The sequence below is a fragment of the Mauremys reevesii genome, linkage group 13, assembly GCF_016161935.1.
Source record: "Mauremys reevesii isolate NIE-2019 linkage group 13, ASM1616193v1, whole genome shotgun sequence".
NCBI lineage: Eukaryota > Metazoa > Chordata > Testudines > Geoemydidae > Mauremys > Mauremys reevesii.
The window spans coordinates 19,143,658-19,169,883 of NC_052635.1; the positions used below are offsets into that span (position 1 = coordinate 19,143,658).

Genomic DNA, 26,226 nt, shown 5'->3' on the forward strand with positions numbered 1-26,226 from the left:
CTTCATCACCCATGCAGGGGTGTATGAATTTAATGTGCTTCCCTTCGGGCTGCGAAATGCACCCGCCACCTTCCAAAGACTTGTAGATGGTCTCCTAGCAGGATTGGGAGAGTCTGCAGTTGCCTACCTCGATGATGTGGCCATTTTTTCTGATTCGTGGGCAGAACACCTGGAACACTTGGAAAAAGTCTTCAAGCATATCAAGCAGGCAGGACTAACTGTTAAGGCTAAAAAGTGTCAAATAGGCCAAAACAGAGTGACTTACCTTGGACACCAGGTGGGTCAAGGAACGATAACTCCCCTACAGGCCAAGGTAGATGCTATCCAAAAGGGGCCTGTTCCAAAGTCAAAGAAACAGGTCCAATCCTTCTTAGGCTTGGCCGGATATTACAGGCAATTTGTACCACACTACAGCCAAATCGCTGCCCCACTAACAGACCTGACCAGAAAGACACAGCCAAATGCAGTTAAGTGGACTGATGAGTGTCAGAAGGCCTTTACGCAGCTTAAGGCAACACTCATGTCTGACCCTGTGCTAAGGGCCCCAGACTTTGACAAACCATTCCTAGTAACCACAGATGCATCTGAGCGTGGTATAGGAGCAGTTTTAATGCAGGAAGGACCGGATCAAAACTTCCATCCTGTCGTGTTTCTCAGCAAGAAACTGTCTGAGAGGGAAAGCCACTGGTCCATCAGTGAAAAAGAATGCTACGCCATTGTGTATGCCCTGGAAAAGCTACGCCCATACGTTTGGGGACGGCGCTTCCAGCTACAAACTGACCATGCTGCACTAAAGTGGCTTCATACTGCCAAGGGAAACAACAAAAAACTTCTTCGATGGAGTTTAGCTCTCCAAGATTTTGATTTCGAAATTCAACACATTTCAGGAGCTTCTAACAAAGTAGCTGATGCACTCTCCCGTGAAAGTTTCCCAGAATCAAATGGTTAAAAATTGTTCTTGAAATGTGGAAAATCTTGTAGTTTTACATAATTAGTAGTATATGTAAAGGTGCATGTGTTTTATTAATCTGTTTATTCTAAAGTTCTAGGAAGAAATCACCGCCAGTGTGGTTCCACACTGTCTGAGATTTGGGGGGCGTGTCATAAACAGATAGTTAAGGGTTAATGTCTCTTTTACCTGTAAAGGGTTAAGAAGCTCAGTAAACCTGGCTGACACCTGACCAGAGGACCAATGAGGGGACAAGATACTTTCAAATCTTGGTGGAGGGAAGTCTTTGTGCTCTTTGTGTTGTTGTTGTTACCTCTCGGGACTGAGAGGGACGGGACATTAACCCAGGCTCTCCAAATCTTTCTAAATCAGTCTTTCGTGGTCCAAACTTGTAAGTAGTCAGGCAAGGCGGATTAGTTTTAATTTTGTTTTTCTCAACTTGTAAATGCTTCTTTTGCTGGAAGGATTTTTACCTCTGTTTGCTGTAACTTTGAACCTGAGGCTAGAGGGGATTTCCTCTGGGCTATATGAATCTAAGTACCCTGTAAAGCATTTTCCATCCTGATTTTACAGAGATAATTTTTACCTTTTCTTTCTTTAATTAAAAGCTTTCTTTTTAAGAACCTGATTGATTTTTCCTTGTTTTAAGACCCAAGGGGATTGGGTCTGAACTCACCAGGGATTGGTGGGGGGAAAAGGAGGGGGTATGGTTAATTCCTCTTTGTTTTAAGATCCAAGAAGTTGGGATCTGTGTGAAGCCTCTCAAGGCAACCCAGGGAGGAGAAAGTCGGGGGGGGGAAATGGTTAATTTCTCCTTGTGTTAAGATCCAAGGAGTTTGGATCTGTGTTCCCCAGGAAAGGTTTTGGGAAAACAGAAAGTGTGCCAGACACTGATCTCTGGATGGTGGCAGTGTTACCAGATCTAAGCTAGGAATTAAGTTTAGAATGGTCCATGCAGGTCCCCACATCTGTACCCTAAAGTTCAGAGTGGGAGAGGAAACCTTGACAGCATCCGTTAAAGTCTAAACACTAAACACATTGCTGTAAATCCACATGACACAGACTGGTTTCCAGCAAGGAATTTGTCAGTGTTCGGCTGAAGCCTAAAACCTTTCAAGAGCTGGCACTTGGTCTGCCAGCAACACAAGAGGTACCCATCTCTGCTTAGCAAACCAGGAACAGTAACCAGCAGCTTGGAGTCAGGTAGCTTAAGGGCCTAATCCGTTTGTTGGGGGAATTGGTAAATACACTTCTACCCCAATATAACGTGGTCCTTGGGAGACAAAATATCTCACCGCGTTATAGGTGAGACCGCGTTATATCAAACTTGCTTTGGCCCCCCCATTCCTTGTTCCCTGACCGCCCCCTCCAGAGACCCCTGTCCCTAATCACCCCCAGGACCCCACAAAACCCCCCTGACTGCTCCAACCCCTATCCACACACACACCCCCGCCCCCTGACAGGCACTCACTGGCAGCGGCGGGAAGTCGAGCAGCCCGGCCCCAGCCTGCTCCACTCCACCACCTCCCAGCCGCGTTGCTCCGCTTCCCACTGCCAGTGAGTGTGGGGAGGTTGGGGAAAGGATGCCCCCCCCCCGCACTCACCTGCGGCGGGAAGCGGAACGACGCGGCCCCAGCCCGCTCCACTTTTCTTGCCCCGGCCCCAGTTATGTCACTGGGGGGCTGCTGGGGAAAGGTCCTGCACTCACCTGCCTGGCGGGAAGCGGAGCGCCACGGCTGGGAGCTGGTGGAGTGGAGCTGGCTGGGGCTGGGCTGATCTGCTTCCTGCTGCCGGTGAGTGCAGGGAAGTTGGGGAAAGGACGCCCTCCGCACTCACCTGCGGCAGGAAATGGAGCGACACGGACACTGCCCCAGCCCGCTCCACTCTGCCATTTCACAGCCGCAGCACTCCGCTTCCCGCGGCAGGTGAGTGTGGGGAGGTTGGGTAAAGGATGCCCCCCATACTCACATGCGGCGGGAAGCGGAGCACTGTGGCTGGGAGCTGGCAGAACGGAGTGGGCTGGGGCTGGGCCGGTGAGTGCAAGGGGGATCCCTTCCTCCAAGTCCCCTCCCCCGAGCGACATGGCTGGGGTGAGGGAAGCAGAGTGGGCTGCTCCTGGCCCCCTGCTAATCCCCCGGGCCACTCTGGGACTGCGGGGCCCCCAAAAGTGCCCTCCCACAGCTCCTGCCCCCCAGACTTTGAAGGGGGAAGCCCCTGACTGCCCCCGAGACCCTCTGCCCCTTATTGAATCCCTCTGCCCCGGGCTGGCCCGGCACCCTTAACACGCTGCTCAGAGCAGCATGTCAGAGCTTTACTGCCTTGTGTGCAAACCCGCCTTATATCAGGTCATGTTATATCGGGATAGAAGTGTATATACCAAGGAACAAAAAATGTAGGGCACATGCAGGATGGGGAACTCTATCCTTGGAAGCAGTGACTCTGAAAAAACTTGAGGGTCATCGTGGATAATCAGCTGGACATGAAGTCCCACTGTGACCAAAAGAGCGAATGTGATCCTGGGATGCATAAACTGGGGAATCTCGAGTAGGAGCAGAGAGGTTATTTTACCTCTGTGTGTGGTACTTGTGCAACTGCTGCTGGAATATTGTGTCCAGTTTTGGTGTCCACTAGAACAGCTTCAATAGGAGAGATTGAGGGAGCCTCACATCAGAAAATCTCAGAATAAACTCAGTGGTTAGTGCATCCACCTGTGAGTGGAGACCCGTGTTCAAATCCTTTCTCCTCCTCTGGCACTTTCACTCTTAAAAACTTACGCTTTATTTCCCATCTGAATTTGTCTAGTTTCAACTTCCAGCCATTGGATTGTGTTACACCTTTCTCTACTAGACTGAAGAGCCCATTATTAAATATTTGATCCCAATGTAGCTATTTATAGACTGTAATCAAATTACCCCTTAACCTTCTCTTTGTTAAGCTAAATAAATTTAGTTCCTCTAATCTATAACTATAAGTAGGGCCCTACTAAATTCACGCCCATGAAAAACACGTCACGGACCATGAAATCTGAACAGATTTCCCCCTGTGAAATCTGGTCTTTTGTGTGCTTTTACCATGTACTGTACAGATTTCATGGGGGGGATCAGTGTTTTTCAAATTGGGGGTCTTGACCCAAAAGGGAGTTGCAGGGGGTCACAAGGTTGTTTTAGAGGGGTTGCGGTATTGCCACCCTTACTTCTGCTCTGCCTTCAGAGCTGGGCGGCCGGAGAGCGGCGGCTGTTAGCCGGGCGCTCAGCTCTGAAGGCAGCAGCCCACCAGCAGCAGCACAGAGGTAAAGGCAGCAATACCAGACCAGGCTATCCTTACTTCTGCGCTGATGCTGGTGGTGGCTCTACCTTCAGAGCTGGGTTCCTGACCAGCAGCTGCCACTCTCCAGCTGCCCAGCTCTGAAGGTAGAGCCACCACCAGCCAACAGCAGCACAGAAGTAATGCTAGCAGTATCACAACCCCCCTTACAATAACCTTGCAATGCTCCCCAACTGCTTTTTGGTCAGGACCCCTACAATTACAACACCATGACATTTCAGATTTAAAGAGCTGAAATCATGATATTTATGATTTTTAAAATCCTGTGACCGTGAAATTGGTAGGGCAGGATTTTTAACCCTTAAATCATTCTCATGGCTCTTCTTTGAAACCTCACCAACATCCTTCTTGAATTGTGGGCACCAGAGCTGGACACAGTATTCCAGCAACAGTTGCACCAGTGCCAGATATAGAGATCAAATAACCTCATTACTCCTACTCAAGATTCCCGTTTATGCATCCAAGGATTGCATTAGCCCTTTTGGCCACAGTGCCACAGTGGGAGCTCATGTTCAGCTGATTATCCACCACAACCCCCAAATCTTTTTCAGAGTCACTGCTTCCCAGGATAGAGTCCCCCCGTCCTGTAAGTTTGGTGACTTTCTTTGTTCTTACGTGTATTCATTTACATTTAGCCATATAAAACATACAGTTTGCTTGCACCAGCTCAGCAAGAGATCCAGATTGCTCTGTACCAGTGATCTGTTCTCTTTCATTATTTACCATTCCTCCAATTTCTGTATGTTGTGATTCCCTCTGAGTCCTTTTCCTCTGGGTTCCCAAGGATTCAGTTAAACCCCAGGCTCGTCACTCAGATTATGCTTTATTGGCATACAATCAAACTACACTTGAGTTGATCAGGCTTAAGTGTAGGGGAAGTGTACAGGGTAATACCACAAATCCAAAGAATATGGGTACTGGTTACTTTATATTAGAGTGACCAGATGTCCCGATTTTATAGGGACAGTCCCGATATTTGGGGCATTTTCTTATACAGGTGCCAATTACCCCCCACCCCCATCTCTATTTTTCACACTTGCTGTCTGGTCTACCTACTTGATATACAGGATTAACTATATACTGACACATGCGTCTTCCCTTGCACATTTTATCACACGCTCTGGGATTGGTAAAGTTCTTTTCAGAATTAATCCCTGTACATACCATGCTTTGTTCACATGCTTCTTATACACAACATATTGTATAAGTTTCCTCCCTATCTGCTTATTGTCCTTCAACAGATCTTTCATTGTTACCACTGCTACATTTTACTGAGTTATTTTTACAGCTTATCTTCTCCCTTGTCCTTGGTAACTGAGGCCTACTCACACCACGTTATGCCTACACAGTGGTCATCTGAAAACTTTTATCAGTAATGATTTTATATTTCCTTTCAGGTCATTAATAAAAATGTTAAATATAATAGTCCGAAGAACCAATTCCTATAATACCACACTAGAAACTCACCCATTTGATGATTCCCCATTTACAATTACATTTTGAGACCCATCAGTTAGTCATCTTTTAATCCATTTAATGTGTGCAGTGTTAATTTTATATCATTCTGGTTTTTTATCTAAAAGTCATGGTACCAAGTCAAATGCTTTACAGAAGTCCAAGTATATTACATCAATAATATTCCCTTTATCAACCAAACTTGTAATCAAAAGAAACTATCTACTTAGTTTGGCAGGATGTATTTTCCATAAACCCATGTTGATTGGCATTAATTATGTTACCCTCTTTTAATTCTTTATTAATCATACCCCAGGGTCTAAAACTTAGACACCTAAGAAATTTTTAAAGCAGAGAGTTAGGTTCTGACTGAGCTAAGGCTCCTACAGCATTAGGTAGAAGTCAAGTGGGAAGTTCATGGATTGCAGTAATGCTGAGCATGGGTTACTCCTGGGGGCATTCTGTGCCAAAAAAAAAAAAATTTGCACCAAAAAAATAAAAATTCTGCGCACATTTTAAAATTCTGCAAAATTCTGCACATTTTATTTGTCAAAATAACACTACATAATCAAACCAGTTTCAATAATTTTGGTAATTGATTTCAAAATACCTGCCAGCAAGTATGTCTGGCACAAATGCACATACAGATGCACAAATTTTCCCCCAGGAGTAGAGAGTTAAAGAAATCCCTACAACAACCCAGTTCCTGTTTCTCTGCCTGATTACCACCCCCACCCAGAGCCCAGCCGGCAACCAGACACCCACAACCTTTCTCCCCGCAGAGCCCAGCCATGGTACCCCCCCAGCCAATACACCCAACTCCCCGAGCCCAGTCGTGCCCCCCCAGTCCAGATACCTGCACCCCCTCCCCCCAGACCCTAACCACAAGGCCCTTCCTTGCCTAGATACCCCTCCCCCCAGAGCCCAACTGTGGCCCCCCCAGCCCAGACACCCGCCCCAGAGCCCAGGGATCCGGAGGGAGAAACAGCCTGATGCTTGGTCCCAGGCTTGCATGGAGTTTCCTGCATGCCACCATCTCCTTCCCTCAGGGCATGCTGGGAACTGCAGCTGCCACTGCTAGGAACCCTCTAGTTCCCAGTCCCTCCCTCTCCCACTCAGCAGTGTCTTCTATGTGCAAGCTGGGCTCTGCTGTGTCCAGTGGCCCCTAGTAGCAGCCAGCAGCACTGCAGCCCATTTTTGTGGGGGGAAAGGAAATTCTGCACGCACAATGTTAACTTCTGCAAAATTCTGTATTGCACAGTGGCGCAGAATTCCTCCAGGAGTAATGGGGACTTAGGTGCCTACTTCTGGAATGTTTTACACACCTAAATTGCTTCATGGATCACATCCTAGTTTTTTTCTTTTTCTCAGAGGAACATCATACAAACCCTAGACAGATTTAGGACAACATCTTTAAACAAAGCATAACTCAAATCCAGACCAGCCTGAAGATTCACTGGTGCACACAGAACTCTCAAAACCTGCTGCCTGATTGCTTCCAGATACCTTTCTTTTCTATTTACATGTTCCAAGGTGGTTTCCCGAAAGCTAACAAGCTGCAGCTATTTCTAGGATCTGCTGGTTAACCCTTCCCTCCCTGCCTATAACCCTCACCACGAATCTTGGGGCTTTCCGTCTCTGCTATCATTCTTGACTTTTAAGTCTTCAGAGGCATAATATGCCCTAACACAAAAGACACATACCCAGTAATGCAGGAGTTTGAGAAACCCAAGGAATATACAGGCCACTCTGCAAATGGAAAGTGCCCCAAACAAAGAGGCCTTACAGGGATTCAAGGGTATGTTAAGCAAATTCCTCCAAATTTGTCACAAATTACAATTAAGTGCCTCCCTCAGAATGCTGCTATAGGAAACTTAATGCATTGGGCTGTCTGGGGAGCTGAGCAGAGCATAACCATTGGAACCCCATTGCTGGCAGGTGTGGGGGTCAAGAAGGTTTAGGACTTAGCCGTGGTCTACACTACGAGTTTAGGTTGAATTTAGCAGCATTAGATCGATTTAAACCTGCACCCATCCACACGACTAAGCCATTTTTGTCAACTTAAAGGGCTCTTAAAATCGATTTCTGTACTCCTCCCTGATGAGGGGATTAGCGCTGAAATCTACCTTACTGGGTTGAGTTTGGGGTACTGTGGACACAATTCAATGGTATTGGCCACTGGGAGCTATCCCACACTGCTCCATTGTGATCGCTCTGGACAGCACTCTCAACTCAGATGCACTGGCCAGGTAAACAGGAAAAGCTCCGCGAACTTTTGAATTTCATTTCCTGTTTGACCAGTGTGGAGAGCTGATCAGCACAGGTGAATAAGCAGAGCTCATCAGCACAGGTGACCATGCAGTCCCAGAATCACAAAAGAGCTCCAGCATGGACTGAATGGATCTGATTGCTGTATGGGGAGAGGAATATGTGCTATCAGAACTCCATTCCAAAAGACGAAATGCCCAAATATTTGAAAAAATCTCCAAGGGCATGAAGGACAGAGGTTATAACAGGGTCCCGCAGCAGTGCCACGTGAAACTTAAGGAGCTCAGGCAAGCCTACCAAAGAACCAGAGAGGCAAACGGCTGCTCCGGGTCAGAGCCCCAGACATGCCGCTTCTATGATGAGCTGCATGCCATTCTAGGGGGTGCCCCTATAACTACCCCACCCCTGTGTGTGGACTCCGTCAGTGGATTCTCATGCAACAGGGATGCGGATTTTGGGGACGAGGAAGATGTTAGCGCACAGCAAGCAAGTGGAGAAACTGTTTTCCCCAACAGCCAGGAACTGTTTATCACCCTGGAGCCAGTACCCTCCCAACCCACCCAAGGTGGGCTCCCGGACCTTGAAGGCGGAGAAGGGACCTCTGGTAAGTGTACCTTTGTAAATATAATACATGGTTTAAAAGCAAGCATGTTTAATGATTAATTTGCCCTGAAGACTTGGGGGGCATTCCAGTACAGCTACTGGAAAAGTCTGTAAAAGTGTATGGGGATGGAGTGGAAATCCTCCAGGGACATCTCATTGAAGCTCTCCTGAATATACTCCCAAAGCCTTTGCAAAAGGTTTCTGGAGAGGGCAGCCTTATTCCATCCTCTATGGTATGACACTTTACCACGCCAGGCCAGTAGCACGTAGTCTGGAATCATTGCATAACAAAGCATGGCAGTGTATGGTCCCAGTTTTTGCAGGCATTCAAGCAACATCTGTTCTTTATCTCTCTGTGTTATCCTCAGGAGACTGATATAATTCATGGTCACCTGGTTGAAATAGGGTGATTTTATTAAGGGAACATTCAGAGGTGGCTGTTCCTGCTGGGCTGTTTGCCTGAGGCTGAACAGAAATCATCCCCACTGTTAGCCACGCGGTGGGGGGAGGGGTGAAGCGATCATCCCAGAGAATTGGGTGTGGGTGTGTGTGTGGGGGGGGTTAGTTGGGTTTGTGCTGCACGTTAACCCGAAAACCGGAGCCCCTCCTTTTAAATGGCCAACCCATTTAAAATGGCCAACCCAATGGGTGCTTGGTATGGGAAATGAAGGCGCTGCTGTTTGAAACCATTCCCACATATTATGAAGGTTAAAGAAGCCAAAAGACTGTGCTTACCATGTCTGCCTGCAAGCCAAATTCTGTTGCCCGCCAGCCCTGCGTGTGTGATATCTCACACCAAACTGGCAGGCCCTCAATTTAAGAGGCTATGTAATGTTAACAGCTTGGGATAACCCACTACCTTCGGACCAGCCAATGTTAACAGCTTGGTTCACAGTGAAAGAGTCTTTACATTGTTCTCTAAAATGTGTCTTTTTAAATACTACTCTCCCTTTTTTACCTCTCGCAGCTGCAAATGTTTCAACGCTCCACTTATCATCTCCATCCCTAGCGAAGATTAGAAAGCGAAAAAAACGCACTTGCAATGAAATGTTCTCTGAGCTCATGCAGTCCTCACTGAAAGAGCCCAGCAGAATGTGTGGAGGCAGACAATGGCAGAGTGCAAGAAAGCACAAAATGAACCTGAGGACAGGAGGGATGCACAAGAGGACAGGTGGCGGGATCAAGATGATAGGTGGCGTCAGCATGATGAGAGGAAGCAGGAAGCAGTAATGAGGCTACTGGAGGATCAAACTGATATGCTCTGGCATATGGTTGAGGTGCAGGAAAGGCAGCAGGAGCACAGACCACTGCTGCAGCCCCTGTGTAACCAACCACCCTCCTCCCCAAGTTCCATAGCCTCCTCACCCAGACACCCAAGAACGCGCACAAAGCACACAACCACTCTACCCCAGAGGACTGCCCAAGCAACAGAAAGCTGGCATTCAATAAGTTTTGAAGTGCAGTGTGGCCTTGTCCTTCCCTCCTCCCCTCCTCCCCCACTCCACCCAGTGCTTCCCTCCTCCCTCACCCTGCTCGGGCTAACTTGGCAGTTATTCCCCCATTTGTGTGATGAATTAATAAAGAATGCATGAATCTGAAACAACAATGACTTTATTGCCTCTGCAAGCGGTGATCAAAGGGGGGGAGGGGAGGGCGGTTGGCTTACAGGGAAGTAAAGTGAACCCAGGGGACGGGTTTTCATCAAGGACAACAAACAGACCTTTCACACCGTAGCCTGACCAGTCATGAAACTGGTTTTCAAAGCTTCTCTAATGCGCAGCGCACCCTCCTGTGCTCTTCTAACCGCCCTGGTGTCTGGCTGTGCGTAATCAGTGGCCAGGTGATTTGCCTCCACCTCCCACCCCGCCATAAACATCTCCCCCTTACTCTCACAGAGATTGTGGAGCACACAGCAAGCAGTAATATTGGTTTTGCTGAGGTCTAACTGAGTCAGTAAACTGTGCCAGCACACTTTTAAACATCCAAATGCACATTCTACCACCATTCTGGCACTTGCTCAGCATATAGTTGAATAGCTCCTGACTACTGTCCAGGCTGCCTATGTATGGCTTCAGGAGCCATGGCATTAAGGGGTAGGCATTAAGGGGTAGGCAGGGTCCCCAAGGATAACTATAGGAATTTTAACATCCCCAATGGTTATTTTCTGGTCTGGAAAGTAAGTCCATTGCTGCAGCCATTCACACATACCAGAGTTCCTACAGATGCGAGCATCATGTACCTTTCCCGGCCATCCCACGTTGATGTTGGTGAAACGTCCCTTGTGATCCACCAGTGCTTGCAGTAGCATTGAAAAGTACCCCTTTTGGTTTAGGTACTGGCTGCCTCGGTGCTCCAGTCCCAAGATAGGGATATGCGTTCTGTCTATCACCCCACCACAGTTAGGGAATCCCATTTCAGCAAAGCCATTCACTATGACCTGCACATTTCCCAGAGTCACTACCATTGATAGCAGCAGATCAGTGATCACGTTGGCTACTTGGATCACTGCTCTCATCTTGGTATTCTTGCGCTTCAGGGCAGGGGAAAGCAAGTCTCAAAGTTCCATGAAAGTGCCCTTACACATGCGAAAGTTTCGCAGCCACTGGGAATCATCCCAGACCTGCAACACTATGCGGTCCCACCAGTCTGTGCTTGTTTCCCGGGCCCAGAATCGGCGTTCCACGGCATGAACCTGCCCCATTAACACCATGATGTCCAAATTGCCAGGGCCCGAGCTTTGAAAGAAGTATGTGTCCATGTCCTCATCACTCTCGTCACCACGCTGCCGTCGCCTCCTCACCTGCTTTTGAAGTTTCTGGTGCTGCATATACTCCAAGATAATGCACTTGGTGTTTACAGTGCTCATAACTGCCGCGGTGATCTGAGCGGGTTCCATGCTTGTTGTGGTATGGCATCTGCAGAAGAGCAGAATGGCAGCGTAAGTGGTCGTTCGATGATGACAGTTTGCAGTCCTACTGCACCGTCTGCTGCCAGCAGCACCCAGGACACAACAGCGGCGGCTGAGCTGAATGGGCTGCACACTTGCTGTGGTATGGCATCTTCACAGAAAAAAGGCGCGAAACGATTGTCTGCCGTTGCTCTCATGGTGGGAGGGGCGACTGACAACATGGCTTACAGGGCTGGCTTACAGGGAATTAAAATCAACAAAGGGGGCGGGTTTGCATCAAGGAGAAACACACACAACTGTCACACCGAATCCTGACCAGTCATTAAACTGGTTTTCAAAGCCTCTGTGATGCGCAGCACGCCTTGCTGTGCTCTTCTAATCGCAAACAGCCTAGTCAGCAAACAGCACCAGCGAGCTTTTAAACGTCCTTCCAGATGGTGCTGGGGTTGCCTCTCGCACTGAGGTTGCCTCTCCGGGGGAGGGAACTCCAGTTTCTAGGAAAAGGCAGGTGTTAGTAATGGGAGATTCGATTATTAGAAATGTAGATAGCTGGGTCTGTGATGACCGAGAGAACCGTATGGTGACTTGCCTGCCTGGTGCGAAGGTTGCGGATCTCTCGAGGCATCTAGATAGACTTATGTGTAGTGCTGGGGAGGAGCCGGTGGTCGTGGTACATGTTGGTACCAATGACATAGGGAAGGGTAGGAGAGATGTCCTGGAAGCCAAATTTAGGCTGCTAGGGAAGAGACTGAAATCCAGGACCTCTATGGTGGCATTTTCAGAAATGCTCCCAGTTCCACGCGCAGGGCCGGGTAGGCAGGCAGAGCTTCAGAGTCTCAATGCGTGGATGAGACGATGGTGTAGAGAGGAGGGGTTCACGTTCATTAGGAACTGGGGAAACTTCTGGGATGGGAGGAGCCTATACTGGAGAGATGGGCTCCACCTAAACCAAAGTGGAACCAGATTGCTGGCACTAAACATTAAAAAGGTTGTAGAGCAGTTTTTAAACTAGGAGATGGGGGAAAGCCGACTGCTGCAGAGAAGCGTGTGGATCGGACACAGACGTCTCTTAGGGGAGAGTCTGATGATAGAGAATCTCCAGGTTATAGTCAGGAGCAGAGGACTGAAAAGTATAATGTAAGGGCCGGATCAGATGATAAACAGTCACATAAAAAAGAATCTGGCACTTCAGAAAAAGGCAGGCTAATAAACAGGGACAAGTTTTTAAAGTGCTTGTATAGGGCCGCCCAGAGGATTCCGGGGGCCCGGGGTCTTCGGCAGTGGGGGGCCCTTCTGTTCTGGGACCCGCCGACGAAGTGCCCCGAAGACCCGCGGCGGGAGCCCCCGCTGCCAAATTACCGCCGAAGCGCAGCCCGGTCTTCAGCGGTAATTCGGCGGCGGGGGGGGGTCCCCGCCGCGGGTCTTCGGGGCACTTCGGCGGCGGGTCCCAGAATGGAAGGGCCCCCCACCGCTGAAGACCGGGCTGTGCTTCGGCGGCGGCGGCAGCGGGTCCCGCTTCCCCCCCGCCCCAGCCCCAGCCTCTTACCCCCGGCTACCTCCTCATGCGCAGCCTCAGCGCCTCGGCTGAACAGCCGCAGCGTGCCTCCGGCAGGGCCTGAGCTCCATCCCGCTCAGAGCCGCGTGGTGAGGGGGCGGGGCTGTGAGCTCCACGCCAAGCGGAGGCAGCTGAGCTCAGAGCGGAACTCCCAGCCCCACCCCTCACCACGCGGCTCTGAGCGGGGCGGGGCTCAGGGGCTCCACTGGAGACACGGCGCTTGATGCGCTGAGGCTCCAGGAGAGGGGCGGAGGCGGGAGCCTCCGCTGTTCTCTTGGGGGCCCCTGTGGAGCCCGGGGCCCGGGGCAAATTGCCCCCTTTGCCCCCCCCTCTGGGCGGCCCTGTGCTTGTACACAAATGCCAGAAGTCTAAATAATAAGATGGGTGAACTAGAGTGCCCTGTGATAAAGGAGGATATAGATATAATAGGCATCACAGAAACCTGGTGGACTGAGAGCAATCAATGGGACACAATCATTCCAGGGTACAAAATATATTGGAAGGACAGAACACGCCGTGCAGGGGGAGGAGTGGCACTATATGTGAAAGAAAGTGTAGATTCAAACGAAGTAAAAATCTTAAGCGAATCCACATGTTCCATAGAGTCTCTATGGATAGAAATTTCATGCTCTAGTAAAAATATAACATTAGGGATCTATTATCGACCACCTGACCAGGACAGTAATAGTGATGATGAAATGCTAAGGGAAATTAGAGAGGCTATCAAAATTAAGAACCCAATAATAGTGGGGGATTTCAATTATCCCCATATTGACTGGGAACATTTCACTTCAGGACGAAATGCAGAGATAAAATTTCTCGATACTTTAAATGACTGCTTCATGGAGCAGCTGGTACGGGAACCCACAAGGGGAGAGGCAACTCTAGATTTAATCCTGAGTGGAGCGCAGGAGCTGGTCCAAGAGGTAACTATAGCGGGACCGCTTGGAAATAGTGACCATAATACAATAGCATTCAACATCCCTGTGGTGGGAAGAACACCTCAACTGCCCAACACTGTGGCATTTAATTTCAAAAGGGGGAACTATACATAAATGAGGGGGTTAATTAGACAAAAGTTAAAAGGTACAGTGACTAAAGTAAAATCCCTGCAATTTGCATGGGCCCTTTTTAAAGACACCATAATAGAGGCCCAACTTCAATGTATACCCCAAATTAAGAAAAACGGTAAAAGAACTAAAAAAGAGCCACCGTGGCTTAACAACCATGTAAAAGAAGCAGTGAGAGATAAAAAGACTTCCTTTAAAAAGTGGAAGTCAAATCCTAGTGAGGCAAATAGAAAGGAGCACAAATACAGTCAACTTAAGTGCAAGAGTGTAATAAAAAAAGCCAAAGAGGAGTTTGAAGAACGGCTAGCCAAAAACTCCAAAGGTAATAACAAAATGTTTTTTAAGTACATCAGAAGCAGGAAGCCTGCTAAACAACCAGTGGGGCCCCTTGATGATCAAAATACAAAAGGAGCGCTTAAAGACGATAAAGTCATTGCGGAGAAACTAAATGGATTCTTTGCTTCAGTCTTCACGGCTGAGGATGTTAGGGAGATTCCCTACCTGAGCTGGCTTTTGTAGGTGACAAATCTGAGGAACTGTCACAGATTGAAGTGTCACTAGAGGAGGTTTTGGAATTAATTGATAAACTCAACATTAACAAGTCACCGGGACCAGATGGCATTCACCCAAGAGTTCTGAAAGAACTCAAATGTGAAGTTGCGGAACTATTAACTAAGGTTTGTAACCTGTCCTTTAAATCGGCTTCGGTACCCAATGACTGGAAGTTAGCTAATGTAATGCCAATATTTAAAAAGGGCTCTAGGGGTGATCCTGGCAATTAAAGACCGGTAAGTCTAACGTTGGTACCGGGCAAATTAGTTGAAACAATAGTAAAGAATAAAATTGTCAGACACATAGAAAAACATAAACTCTTGAGCAATAGTCAACATGGTTTCTGTAAAGGGAAATCGTGTCTTACTAATCTATTAGAGTTCTTTGAAGGGGTCAACAAACATGTGGACAAGGGGGATCCGGTGGACATAGTGTACTTAGATTTCCAGAAAGCCTTTGACAAGGTCCCTCACCAAAGGCTCTTATGTAAATTAAGCTGTCATGGGATAAAAGGGAAGGTCCTTTCATGGATTGAGAACTGGTTAAAAGACAGGGAACAAAGGGTAGGAATTAATGGTAAATTCTCAGAATGGAGAGGGGTAACTAGTGGTGTTCCCCAAGGGTCAGTCCTAGGACCAATCCTATTCAATTTATTCATAAATGATCTGGAGAAAGGGGTAAACAGTGAGGTGGCAAAGTTTGCAGATGATACTAAACTACTCAAGATAGTTAAGACCAAAGCAGATTGTGAAGAACTTCAAAAAGATCTCACAAAACTAAGTGATTGGGCAACAAAATGGCAAATGAAATTTAATGTGGATAAATGTAAAGTAATGCACATTGGAAAAAATAACCCCAACTATACATACAACATGATGGGGCTAATTTAGCTACAACGAGTCAGGAAAAAGATCTTGGCATCATCGTGGATAGTTCTCTAAAGATGTCCACGCAGTGTGCAGAGGCGGTCAAAAAAGCAAACAGGATGTTAGGAATCATTAAAAAGGGGATAGAGAATAAGACTGAGAATATATTATTGCCCTTATATAAATCCATGGTACGCCCACATCTCAAATACTGTGTATAGATGTGGTCTCCTCACCTCAAAAAAGATATTCTAGCACTAGAAAAGGTTCAGAAAAGGGTAACTAAAATGATTAGGGGTTTAGAGAGGGTCCCATACGAGGAAAAATTAAAGAGGCTAGGACTCTTCAGCTTGGAAAAGAGAAGACTAAGGGGGGACATGATAGAGGTATATAAAATCATGAGTGATGTTGAGAAAGTGGATAAGGAAAAGTTATTTACTTATTCCCATAATACAAGAACTAGGGGTCACCAAATGAAATTAATAGGCAGCAGGTTTAAAACAAATAAAAGGAAGTTCTTCTTCACGCAGCGCACAGTCAACTTGTGGAACTCCTTACCTGAGGAGGTTGTGAAGGCTAGGACTATAACAATGTTTAAAAGGGGACTGGATAAATTCATGGTGGCTAAGTCCATAAATGGCTATTAGCCAGGATGGGTAAGAATGGTGTCCCTAGCCTCTGTTCGTCAGAGGATGGAGATGGATGGCAGGAGAGAGATCACTTAATCATTGCCTGTTAGGTTCACTCCCTCTGGGGCACCTGGCATTGGCCACTGTCGGTAGACAGATACTGGGCTAGATGGACCTTTGGTCTGACCCAGTATGGCCTTTCTTATGTTCTTATGTTCTTATGTCCAAAGGCACATTCTATCACCATTCTGCACTTGCTCAGCCTATAGTTGAACTGCTCCTTACTACTGTTCAGGCTTCATGAGCCATGGGAGCAAGGGGTAGGCTGGGGTAGGTGTGACTGCATGGTGCTGCCGGCTGGGAGAGCAGCCTGAGGCACAAGCCTCCAGTTCGCATGATATTCCAGGCAGGACTGAATTTCCATGAGACAAAACTTAAAGAAGAGAATGACCTGGAGTCATTCCCATTTATGTCCAGGCACCCCTGACAGACCTCACCGAGGTCTGCCAGGACCACCCATGTCTGTCCAGGCGCCCCTTACCTACCTCACCGAGGTCGGCCAGGAGCACCCAGGAGACGACAATGACGGCTAGTAGTCGTACTGCTGCCGCGAAGGCAAAGAGCTGCTGCTGTGTAGCAATCCAGTACCGTGTCTGCCAGCAGCACCCAGGAGACGTACAGTGATGGCGAGCTGACGGGCTCCATGCTTGCCATGGTATGTTGTCTGCATGGGTAATGCAGGAAAAAAGTCGAGAAATGATTGTTTGCCGTTGCTTTCATGGAGGGATGGAGGGAGGGGAACCTGACGACATGTACCTAAAACCACGCGCGACAATGTTTTTGCCCCATCGGGCATTGGGAACTCAACCCAGAATTCCAATGGGCAGCGGAGACTGCGGGAACTGTGCTACCCACAGTGCAACGCTGCGAAAGTCGACGCTAGCCTCAGTACTGTGGATGCACTCTGCCGACTTAATGCGCTTAGTGGGGACAGACACAATCGACTGTATAAAATCGATTTCTAAAAAATCAACTTCTATAAAATCGACCTAATTTCGTAGTGTAGACATACCCTTAGTTTAAAGGTAATCTGTGGGGCAACACTCCAGGGCGTGTCAAAGTGCGCACTGTCCCTTTAAGAATAAGAAAGGTGGAGAAAGTGGGCTGACAGTATAGAGTGCGCAAGCGCAAACGACTACGCTAGAGACTTATTTGACAACGAGGAAAATGTCACGCGCACGCGCACTTCCCAAAAAGTGGATCGCAGATAAGGGAGAACTTATTTCGCGAAGCAGTCAGTGTGGGGTGGTGCATGCGCCCCGTGTGCCGAGAAACTGGGTTCCCCAAGGTGAGTTTTCTGGCGCTGCCGGAAGTGTCCGGAGAGAGCCGAGCCGAGCTGAGCGGAGCCTCCTGTGGTGTGTCGCCGGCCTCACCCACTGCGGGCACCATGGAGCCGGGCGCCTGAGGGCGGAGCGGTGCCCTGCCCCCGACATGCCAGCCGGGCCCATCGGCGCAGGTAACTGGCCCTTCCCTCCGGGCGGGCAGCGACGGACCTTGGGCGCCCTTGCGGGGAGGGAGCGGGCCGGGCCGCACTGCACCGCACCGCGGTAGCTCCCCTGGGGAGGCCCGGGCCGCGGGTGGGCCGCGTCCGTCCTCGGGCTGCGGGCGCCGCGGTGGCTGCAGGCCCTGGCCGAGTAGAGGGGCTGTGGCCGGCTGCCCCAGGGCGAGCTCGGCAGGCTGGGCCCGGCCCTGCGCGGGGTGGCTGCGGGGTGTCGCCTGCTGCTCGCGCTGAGAGGTGCCAGCTCGCGGGCCGCGAGGGGCGCGGTTCCCGCCGCAGCGAACGGTGTTCCCTCGCTCCTGGGCCCGGCCCATCTCTGGAGGCAGCGCCTGTCCTGGGCACCCTGCTGGCCGCTGCACACCGGGGGCGGCGGGGCAGGTCCGCTGTGATCCTGGCAAAGCAGCGGGCTCAGGAGCGGGTCCCTGGGGACTGACGGGGGGTGGCGATTCTCAGCGGCCTCCTGTAGGCAGCGCGGGCAGCTGCCTACATCTCGGGCATGTTGGCAAATGCCTACACTAGACGTTATGGCTTAGGCTGAAGTGATACAGTGAGAGCAAGAGGGTGGTGAACAGAAAAGTGCCCTTGAACGAAGCATGAGGCAATGAACTAGAAAGGGGTTTGAACAGATTATTAGGAGTCAGGGTTTATAATATAAAAACTTCAAAAACAGACTCCAAAGGGAAACCGCTGAACTCGAATTAATATGCAAATTAGATACAATTAACTCTGGCCTAAACAGAGACTGGGAATGGTTGGGTCATTACACTAATTGAATCTATTTCCCTATGTTAAGTTCTCCTCACACCTTCTATGGGCCATCTTTCCCTCTCTCTTCCCCTGTCCACAGCTCCTTGATTGCTGCAAGTTGGAGTACAGTGTATATTGATGGAGCAAGGAATGTTTCTGTTATTTTCCCCTTTCATTAGATTTCCCCCAGGAATAACTTCAGTGCCTGCCTCTGTTGTTGCTGCTCAGGAAAACTAGCTTTTTCTACTGTATTTTCCACTACATGCATCCGATGAAGTGGGCTGTAGCCCATGAAAGCTTATGCTCAAATAAATGTTAGTCTCTAAGGTGCCACAAGTACTCCTGTTCTTTCATGACTGTTGATTTTCACAGCCGATATTCAGAACTGTTGGTATCAGTGAATTCTGCTGTTGTATGACAAAGTTATGAGAATGGCAGAAGCATGGAAGGTGACTGTAGACTAGATAGTATTGAGATTAACTCCAAATTTTCAGATAATAGTTTTACTTCAAGGTCCCAGAGACACAAGACAAGGTTTTCATCTTGATACTAAAACGAGAGACAGAAGAAATGGTGCAGCTGGTTTATAAAGTATTGGGATTATTGACTCATGAATGGCCGAAGTGCTATCTACAGAAATTTAGCCTACCTACTAATAGCCAAGTGCTCATTCTTGTGGCTAATTTATAAGATTCCCCCCCCCCCCCCGATCTTTCTTTGAAGGTTCCAGTGGAACAAGCTGGAGTGGGTCAGCTGAACTCAGCCAATCCTGTTAGAGATGAAGTGTTCTCTCTAGCAGACCCACTTCAGCATTGCTCCCTGATACATCCAGGAGATTGGACTGGAGGGTACAAGTCATAGTCCTAGAGCTTAAGGCCAGAAGGAACCACCAAAGCATCTAGTCTGATGTCTTGTGGAGCACAGGTCACCAACACTACCTAGCTAGGCTGACCAGATAGCAAGTGTCAAAAATCGGGACAGGAGGTGGGGGGATAATAGGTGCCTATGTGAGCAAAAGACCCAAAAATCAGGATTGTCCCTATAAAATCGGGATATCTAGTCACCCTACACCCAGCACCTGCACACTAAACCCAACAGCTGAAATCAGACGAAATTACCGTGGCCCTCAGGAGACTAGACTGTTATGTGCCACATGCGGAGAATAGGAGGGACTGAAGTGCACCAATGCCTTACGGCCCTGTCAATAGTTGGGAAATGTTTAAGTAAGGCATACCGAGATAATCCTGGCAAGTGACCCGCATGCACATACTGCAGAAGAAGATGAAACCTCCAAAGTCGCTGTCGATCTGCCCTGGGGCAAAATTTTCCTCCTGACCCCACATACGGCAATCAGTTAGGTCCTGAGTATGTGAGCAAGAACTGGCCAGCCAAGCACCTGAGAGAGAATACTTGGTGCCATCTCAGAGCCCTGACCCTCCCTGTCCAATGTCCCATCTCCAGCAGTGGCCATCCATGTCGCTTCAGAGGAAGGAGATTAAAACAAACAAACCTAGAATACACGGGGAGGGAGGAATCCCTTCCTGATCCCTGCCGGTAGCTTTTAGGAATATAAGACATAAACTGGAAGTAAGCTTCAAGGCTGCTGAGGCTTGCCCCCTACCATCAGAAGCAACCATGTCATTCAGTCACACTCTTAATTGACAGAGAGATGAAGGTGGTGGGGAGAAATGTGGTGGCGTGATTTATAAATGGGAGAGCAAAACAAGACAAGGGATAGAATTTTCCATACTGATTTAGGCACTTAGGAACCTAAGTCCCATTAACATTCAACAAGACTTAGGCCTTGTCTATTTATTACATCAGCTTAGCTACATTGTTCGGGTCTGTGGAAAAATGTTATGCCCTAAGCACCATAGTTGGGTCAATCTAACCCCTGGTGTAGATGTGCTAGGTTGATAGAATTCTGCTGTTGACCTAGCTACTGCCTCTTGGAGAGGTGAATTAACTACATCATGAGACAACCCCCTTCTGTCAATGTAGGATGCGCTTACAGTATAGCAGGACAGTTGCAGTGTGCAGCTGTAGTGTAGACATGCCCTTAGGCTTCTAGATGCAGAAACATCTCCTGTGACAGTAAATGCAGTTTCTAAAGGGGCAGATTCCAGCACATTAAAGGGGTAGTTAAAGTGGAATTGAAAGGAGGTGGGAAATAAATTAAAAAAAAAAAAAAAGAGAGAGAGAGAGAGAAGAGACTCCCTTCTTTTGGAATAAAATCTTCCAGAGTGCATCTTGAGCTCTCCAAAAGTTTGTAGCAGTGGCCCCCAAACTTCCACCATCCTGACTTCAGGATTTAGTCTTGCACATCTGCCAGCTGACTTTCATTCTGTATCTACTCTAGCATCAGTCTTGTTACCCCCCTGAAGCTTCGGAAGGCTTTGCCTCTCTGTCCCAGGAATTCAGGCAGTTCCACATGTCCTAATATTTTGCCCTCCTATAGGGATTTTAATTGAGGATGTCAAATGGTTTTGCAAACCATGTTAAATCTCCCAGCCCTCCTATGGTGTAGGTATGCACTATTATCCCATTTTACGGAGACTAGACACTGCATTTGAAATTTGTGATCTTAATTTAGGTTCCTAAATAGAGATGAACTTTAAGTGGTTTGATTTGGAAGTTGAATGCCTGTAAAGTCCACTGAAGTAATTGGATATTGTAGGTGCTCACAGGAAACCATGCCACATTTTTTGTTTTGTTTTTTTAAAGGTAAGTACCTTATAGATTGAGGAGCTTAGTTTGAGTTAGCCAGAGTTGAAGACTTTGGCCACAGTTGGTTGCCCAAGGCCTGTCAGAGCAGGGAATAAAACCCAAATCTCTTGATTTTTCTGTCTTTTGTGTGTGTGGTGATGGGTTTTTTTGTTTTTGTTTTTTTTTAAATATAGAGGCTTCTCCCACAAGAACTGCAAGAGCAAGAAATCAGTGTTTTATGCTTGCTAAAAAGCAGTTGGGAAGTCTAGTTTTCAACTGACAAAACATTAATTTCTGATTGCAGTGGTTTCTGAGATAACAGCTACTAAAATCATGCCAGAATTTAAATGGATGTGGAGGAAGCAAGATGAGAATCCAAATGACCTGTCCTATTAAAATATTTTAATAGATCCCCAGTTTTAATAAAGTTAAACAAAAATATTTTAGCTTCAAAACCTCTCAATTGCTCCACTAAACAAAGTTATTATTTGTACCTCCTCTGTAGTTCCCTGTGAAATTTGAGACGATGTTTTTTGTTCTGTGCTTCTTCTGAGGACATAAGCACTTCCTGTTTCCAAATTTGAGAGGCTATGAAATAGTTTAATGAAGTTAGGTGGAGGAAAATATTTTTTCAGATGTTTTCTCTTTAACTTTGGGTGTTAATAACAAGTTGAATTCGAAGATAGTGGTGATTATATCACTATGAAACTTGAATATCCTCCCAAGTTTCATAGGGACAGGGCGCTGGAGTACAACTATAAACTGTTATTTTGGATCAATTTTAGTGGTTTTATAAAGTTAAAATTCAAGAACACACCAAAATATTTAAAAAAAAAAATTTTGTGTGTGTAAAATGTATATTTTAAAGTCTCATCTCTGTCAGCTTGCCATGGCTATAAACCATTTACAAATGTTTTATTGATCAGTAAACTCTTCCAGGCAATGGTTTTAGAGGAAACCTCTTTCTGGTAATCAATCTTTCTGACACTTTTTTGAGCACTATAAAATTGTCCATATATGTATGGAATCTGAAAATCGTGTCTCGAATCTGACATAAGATCTTTTTCAGCATCAGAGCAAGTTCTGTTAGGCTTTTTGGATACCAAAGCACAAACTATTTTCAGGGGCAAATGCGTTGTCATACAGGCTCTTAAGAAATACCATGAGATTGAATCCATATAACCAAATAATCGCAGCAGTCAGGAAAACCAAATTCTACTGTTTTTTGGTGTTTTTTTTTTTTTACAAGACTGACCAAAACAACCTTTTTACATAGTAAGATCAAAAAATTCTGATACGTAGCCATTATTAGATGCACATAAACTTCCACATCCTTAAGATCAGGCAGTCAGCTGTGAGTACAGAGCACCGGCGAAGGCCCTGCCCTTTCTTGATTCCTGTCCTGCTTCCAGGACTGTCCTTTACCCACGCACAGCAAAGTTACATCCTCCCCTTGTACATTCATTCCCTTCATCCCTGGAAGATGGTAGGAGAAATCAAGCCAAAAACGGCTGCTACTTTGCTCTGCTGCTAGGGAGGATGGAGCCAGTCATGGGAGGCTGCAACTTGCTGGTGGTGTCGCTCCTAGGTTTGGTTATCCTGTGCCCCATGATGGATTTTCAGAATAATCGGGATTTGGGATTTCCTGTCTTTCCTCCAAAGCTGGCACACTGATTACATAGGCCTTGTGACATGTGAATTTTTTCAGTATAACCTAAGGTGTGACTTTAAACTGATATAGTTGTACTGGTATAACACCTCCACACAGTGTGTGGGCACACTTACTGCGGTATGAGTCCTCTTTGTGGGGAGGAGGGTTACCATATGTTGCTTGTGAAGAAGTTTAAGCTAAAATGAAAAAAAGCACTATTCTGCTAGGCTACTTGTCCATATGGGGGTTTACCAGAATAACGCTCTATCCATTACTGTGGTATCTGAGAAACTGTAGTTACTCCCCATAACACTCCTATGAGGTAGGAAAGTACACCAAAACAGTCTCTGCATCGGGTCTCCATCTGTCAGAAATAGGTGTTGCTAAGTGACTTGTCCAAGGTCCCTTACAAAGTGTGTGGCAAAGCAAGGGATGAACCCAAGTCTCCTGAATGCCAGGCTAGCACCCTAATCACTGAACCCTACTGGTAAACAAGGCCTCAGTTCTAGACTAGTTGGCACTGTCTGCTTTCCTGACCTCCTCTCCCCTGCTTCTACCTGGGGTTCATCCATTTTTCCCCTTCAAAGAGCTGGCTGTCTTGTGATCATCCTCTTCTCTCCAAGGTTTAGGTCTCTGGCCACTGTGCTCCCACCGCTTCAAAAAAAATTTTTTTTTAATTGCTTTCTTAGGAAGGTGTAGGGAGAGAGCTCTTTCCTGCAGACTCTATGCTCTGATACATTTGATATTGACTTAATCAGCAGTACATCTGGCCCCTGCCTCAAACCAGGCAGCAGTTGAGTCTGGAAAATAGCAAAATAAATCTCAGATGTAGGCTTTCTACAATGCTCTTTGGGAAGCCAGCATGGGGGGTTGCTCATCTGAGACTTTCCTAATTTACAAAGCTGTTTAGGTGGTGAGCCTGCTCTTTGAAAGGACTAGTGTCTCTGCAAGCCATGCCCTGTTATTTGGTACTGGGCCAAGAGTCTCTTTTTAGGGGAAAAGTTGAGTGCAAATGTTTTGAACAAATGGGCTTTTACTTCTCTTGGCTGGCAAGCCACACTTTAACCTTCACCTCTTTGTTTCCTGGAAGATGGGATAGCGCAGTGATTCTCAACCTTTCCAGGCTACTGTACCCCTTTCAGAAGTCTGATTTTCAGCCCTGGGTGGCAGGGGTTGGGTTTCGACTTCAGCATGAATCTTAGCTTTGTGTGGGCCCTGCTTGCTACCCCCTAATGCTGGCTGTGCACTTGTGATTTCCACCCCCACAACGCATCCCACAACCTCCTCCCCCCAAGCGATCACCACCACCATGTTGAGAAACACTGATCTAGTATATAGAGCAGTATAAACAAGTCACTATCTGTATGAAATTTTAGTTTTGTACTGTCTTCGCCAGTGCTTTTTATGTAGCTTGTTGTAAAACTAGACGACTGTCTAGATGAACTGACATACCCCCTAGAAGACCTCTGTGTACCCCCAGCGAGAACCACTGGATTAGTGTCTGCCCACAATTTTTAGGGACCTTAGGACTGTAAGCGGAGCTGTGAAATCCTGCCTCCTGTAGATCAAACTTAAAGCAAAACAAAATCCAAACGGTAAACTTTAATTGAAGGGAAGAGAGTCTGAGACTTTTTTTTTAAATGGTACTTGTGATTATTTTGTGTGGGAACTGTAACTTAAAGCTTACCATGTGGGTTACTCAAAAAACTGTAGCCCAAATCTTCAGCCATGGGTATGCAACCCCAGAATGACACCAAGACTTCCCTTTTTAGAAAGATAAGCCTTAGAAATAGCCTGCTCAACTGCACTCATTCCAGACTTAGCAGTGTCTTGACTTAGTTTATTAGATCCTAGGAAAATGTTAGACTGATGGTACTTTTTCTTTATGATGAATGTAATTAAGAAAAGACTCTATTCCTGAACTCTTAAAATGTTAAGCTGATGATTCTGTTGAACTTATTTTTTTTTAAGTCTTCCACTTAGGATTCAGGGCTGCAAACTGAACATTATCATTGGATCAAACATCGGAATCTCTTTTCACCTATTTGAATCTTGCAAATTAATTCTAATCATAAGCGTGGAGGACACTACAAACAATGGAGAACTTGTCTCCATGGGGAAATTTATCAGTGGGGCCACTGGATGATTGAGATGCTAAAGGAACACTTAAAGAAGACACGGATGTTATGGAGAAACTAAATAAATTGTTTGCATCAGTCTTCACTGCAGAGGGTGTGATGGAGATTCCTACACCTGAGCCATTCTTTTTAGGTGACCAATCTGAGGAACTGTCCCAGGTTGAGGTGTCAGTAGAGGAGGTGTTTGGAACATTTTGATCAATTAAACAGTAATTAGTCACCAGGACCAGATGGTATTCACCAAGAGTTCTAAAGAACTCAAATATGAAATTGGAAAACTACTAACTGTGGTATGTAATCTATCATTTAAATCTGCTTCTGTACCAGATGACTGGAGGATAGCTATTGTGACACCAATTTTTGAAAAAGGCTTACTAGCCTGTAATTGCCAGGATTGACTCTGGAGCCTAACTTCATTTCCAGGCAAATTGGTTGAAACAACAGTAAAGAACAAAATTATCAGATGAACATCATTTGTTGGGGAAAAGTCAACACAGCTTTTGCGAAGGGAAATCATGCCTCACCAATCTATTAGAATTCTTTGAGGGGGGGTCAAGAAACATGTGGATAAGGGTGACCCAGTGCGTATAGTGTACTTAAACTTTCAGAAAGCCTTTGACAAGGTCCCTCACCAAAGGCTCTTAAGCAAAGTAAGTAGTCATGGGATAAGAGGGAAGGTCCTCTCATGGATCAGTAAATGGTTAAAAGGCAGAAAACAAAGGGTAGGAATAAATGGTCAGTTTTCAGAGTGGAGAGAGGTAAATAACGGTGTTCCCCAGGGGTCTGTACTGGGAGCAGTGGTGTTCAACATATTCATAAATGATCTGGAAAAAGGGGTAAGCAGTGAGGTGGCAAAATTTGCAGACAATACAAAATTGCTCAGATAGTTAAATGTAAAGCACACTATGAAGAGTTGCAAAGGAATCTCTCAAAACTGGGTGACTGGGCAACAAAATGGCAGCTGAAATTCATTGGTAACAAATGCAAAGTAATACACATTGGAAAACAAAATCCCAACTATAAATTTAGCTGTTACTACTTAAGAAAGAGATCTTGGAGACATTGCGGATAGTTCTCTGAAAACATATGCTCAATGTGCAGCGGCAGTCAAAGCTAACAGTGTTAGGAACCATTAGGAAAAGGACAGGGAGTAAGAGAAAATATCAGCATGCAGCTATATAAATCCATCTTGAATACTTCATGCAGATCTCAAAAAAGATACATTGGAAAGGTTCAGAGAAGGGCAA

The 26,226-nt window shown here is 46.8% G+C and overlaps 1 protein-coding gene across 6 annotated transcripts in view; it reads left to right on the forward strand.

Moving 5' to 3' along the window:
• The first annotated feature begins 17,401 nt into the window (after positions 1 to 17,401).
• RALGAPB (Ral GTPase activating protein non-catalytic subunit beta) overlaps positions 17,402 to 26,226 on the forward strand; it is a 142,874-nt gene continuing 134,049 nt past the window's right edge. For 5 of the 6 annotated variants that reach the window (XM_039498168.1, XM_039498170.1, XM_039498171.1 and 2 more), the window contains exon 1: positions 17,429 to 17,695. The gene's annotated coding sequence lies outside the window, so the exon portion shown is untranslated. Of the gene's footprint in view, positions 17,696 to 26,226 lie in introns of all 6 variants that reach the window. The other variant, XM_039498169.1, reaches the window with a different exon arrangement.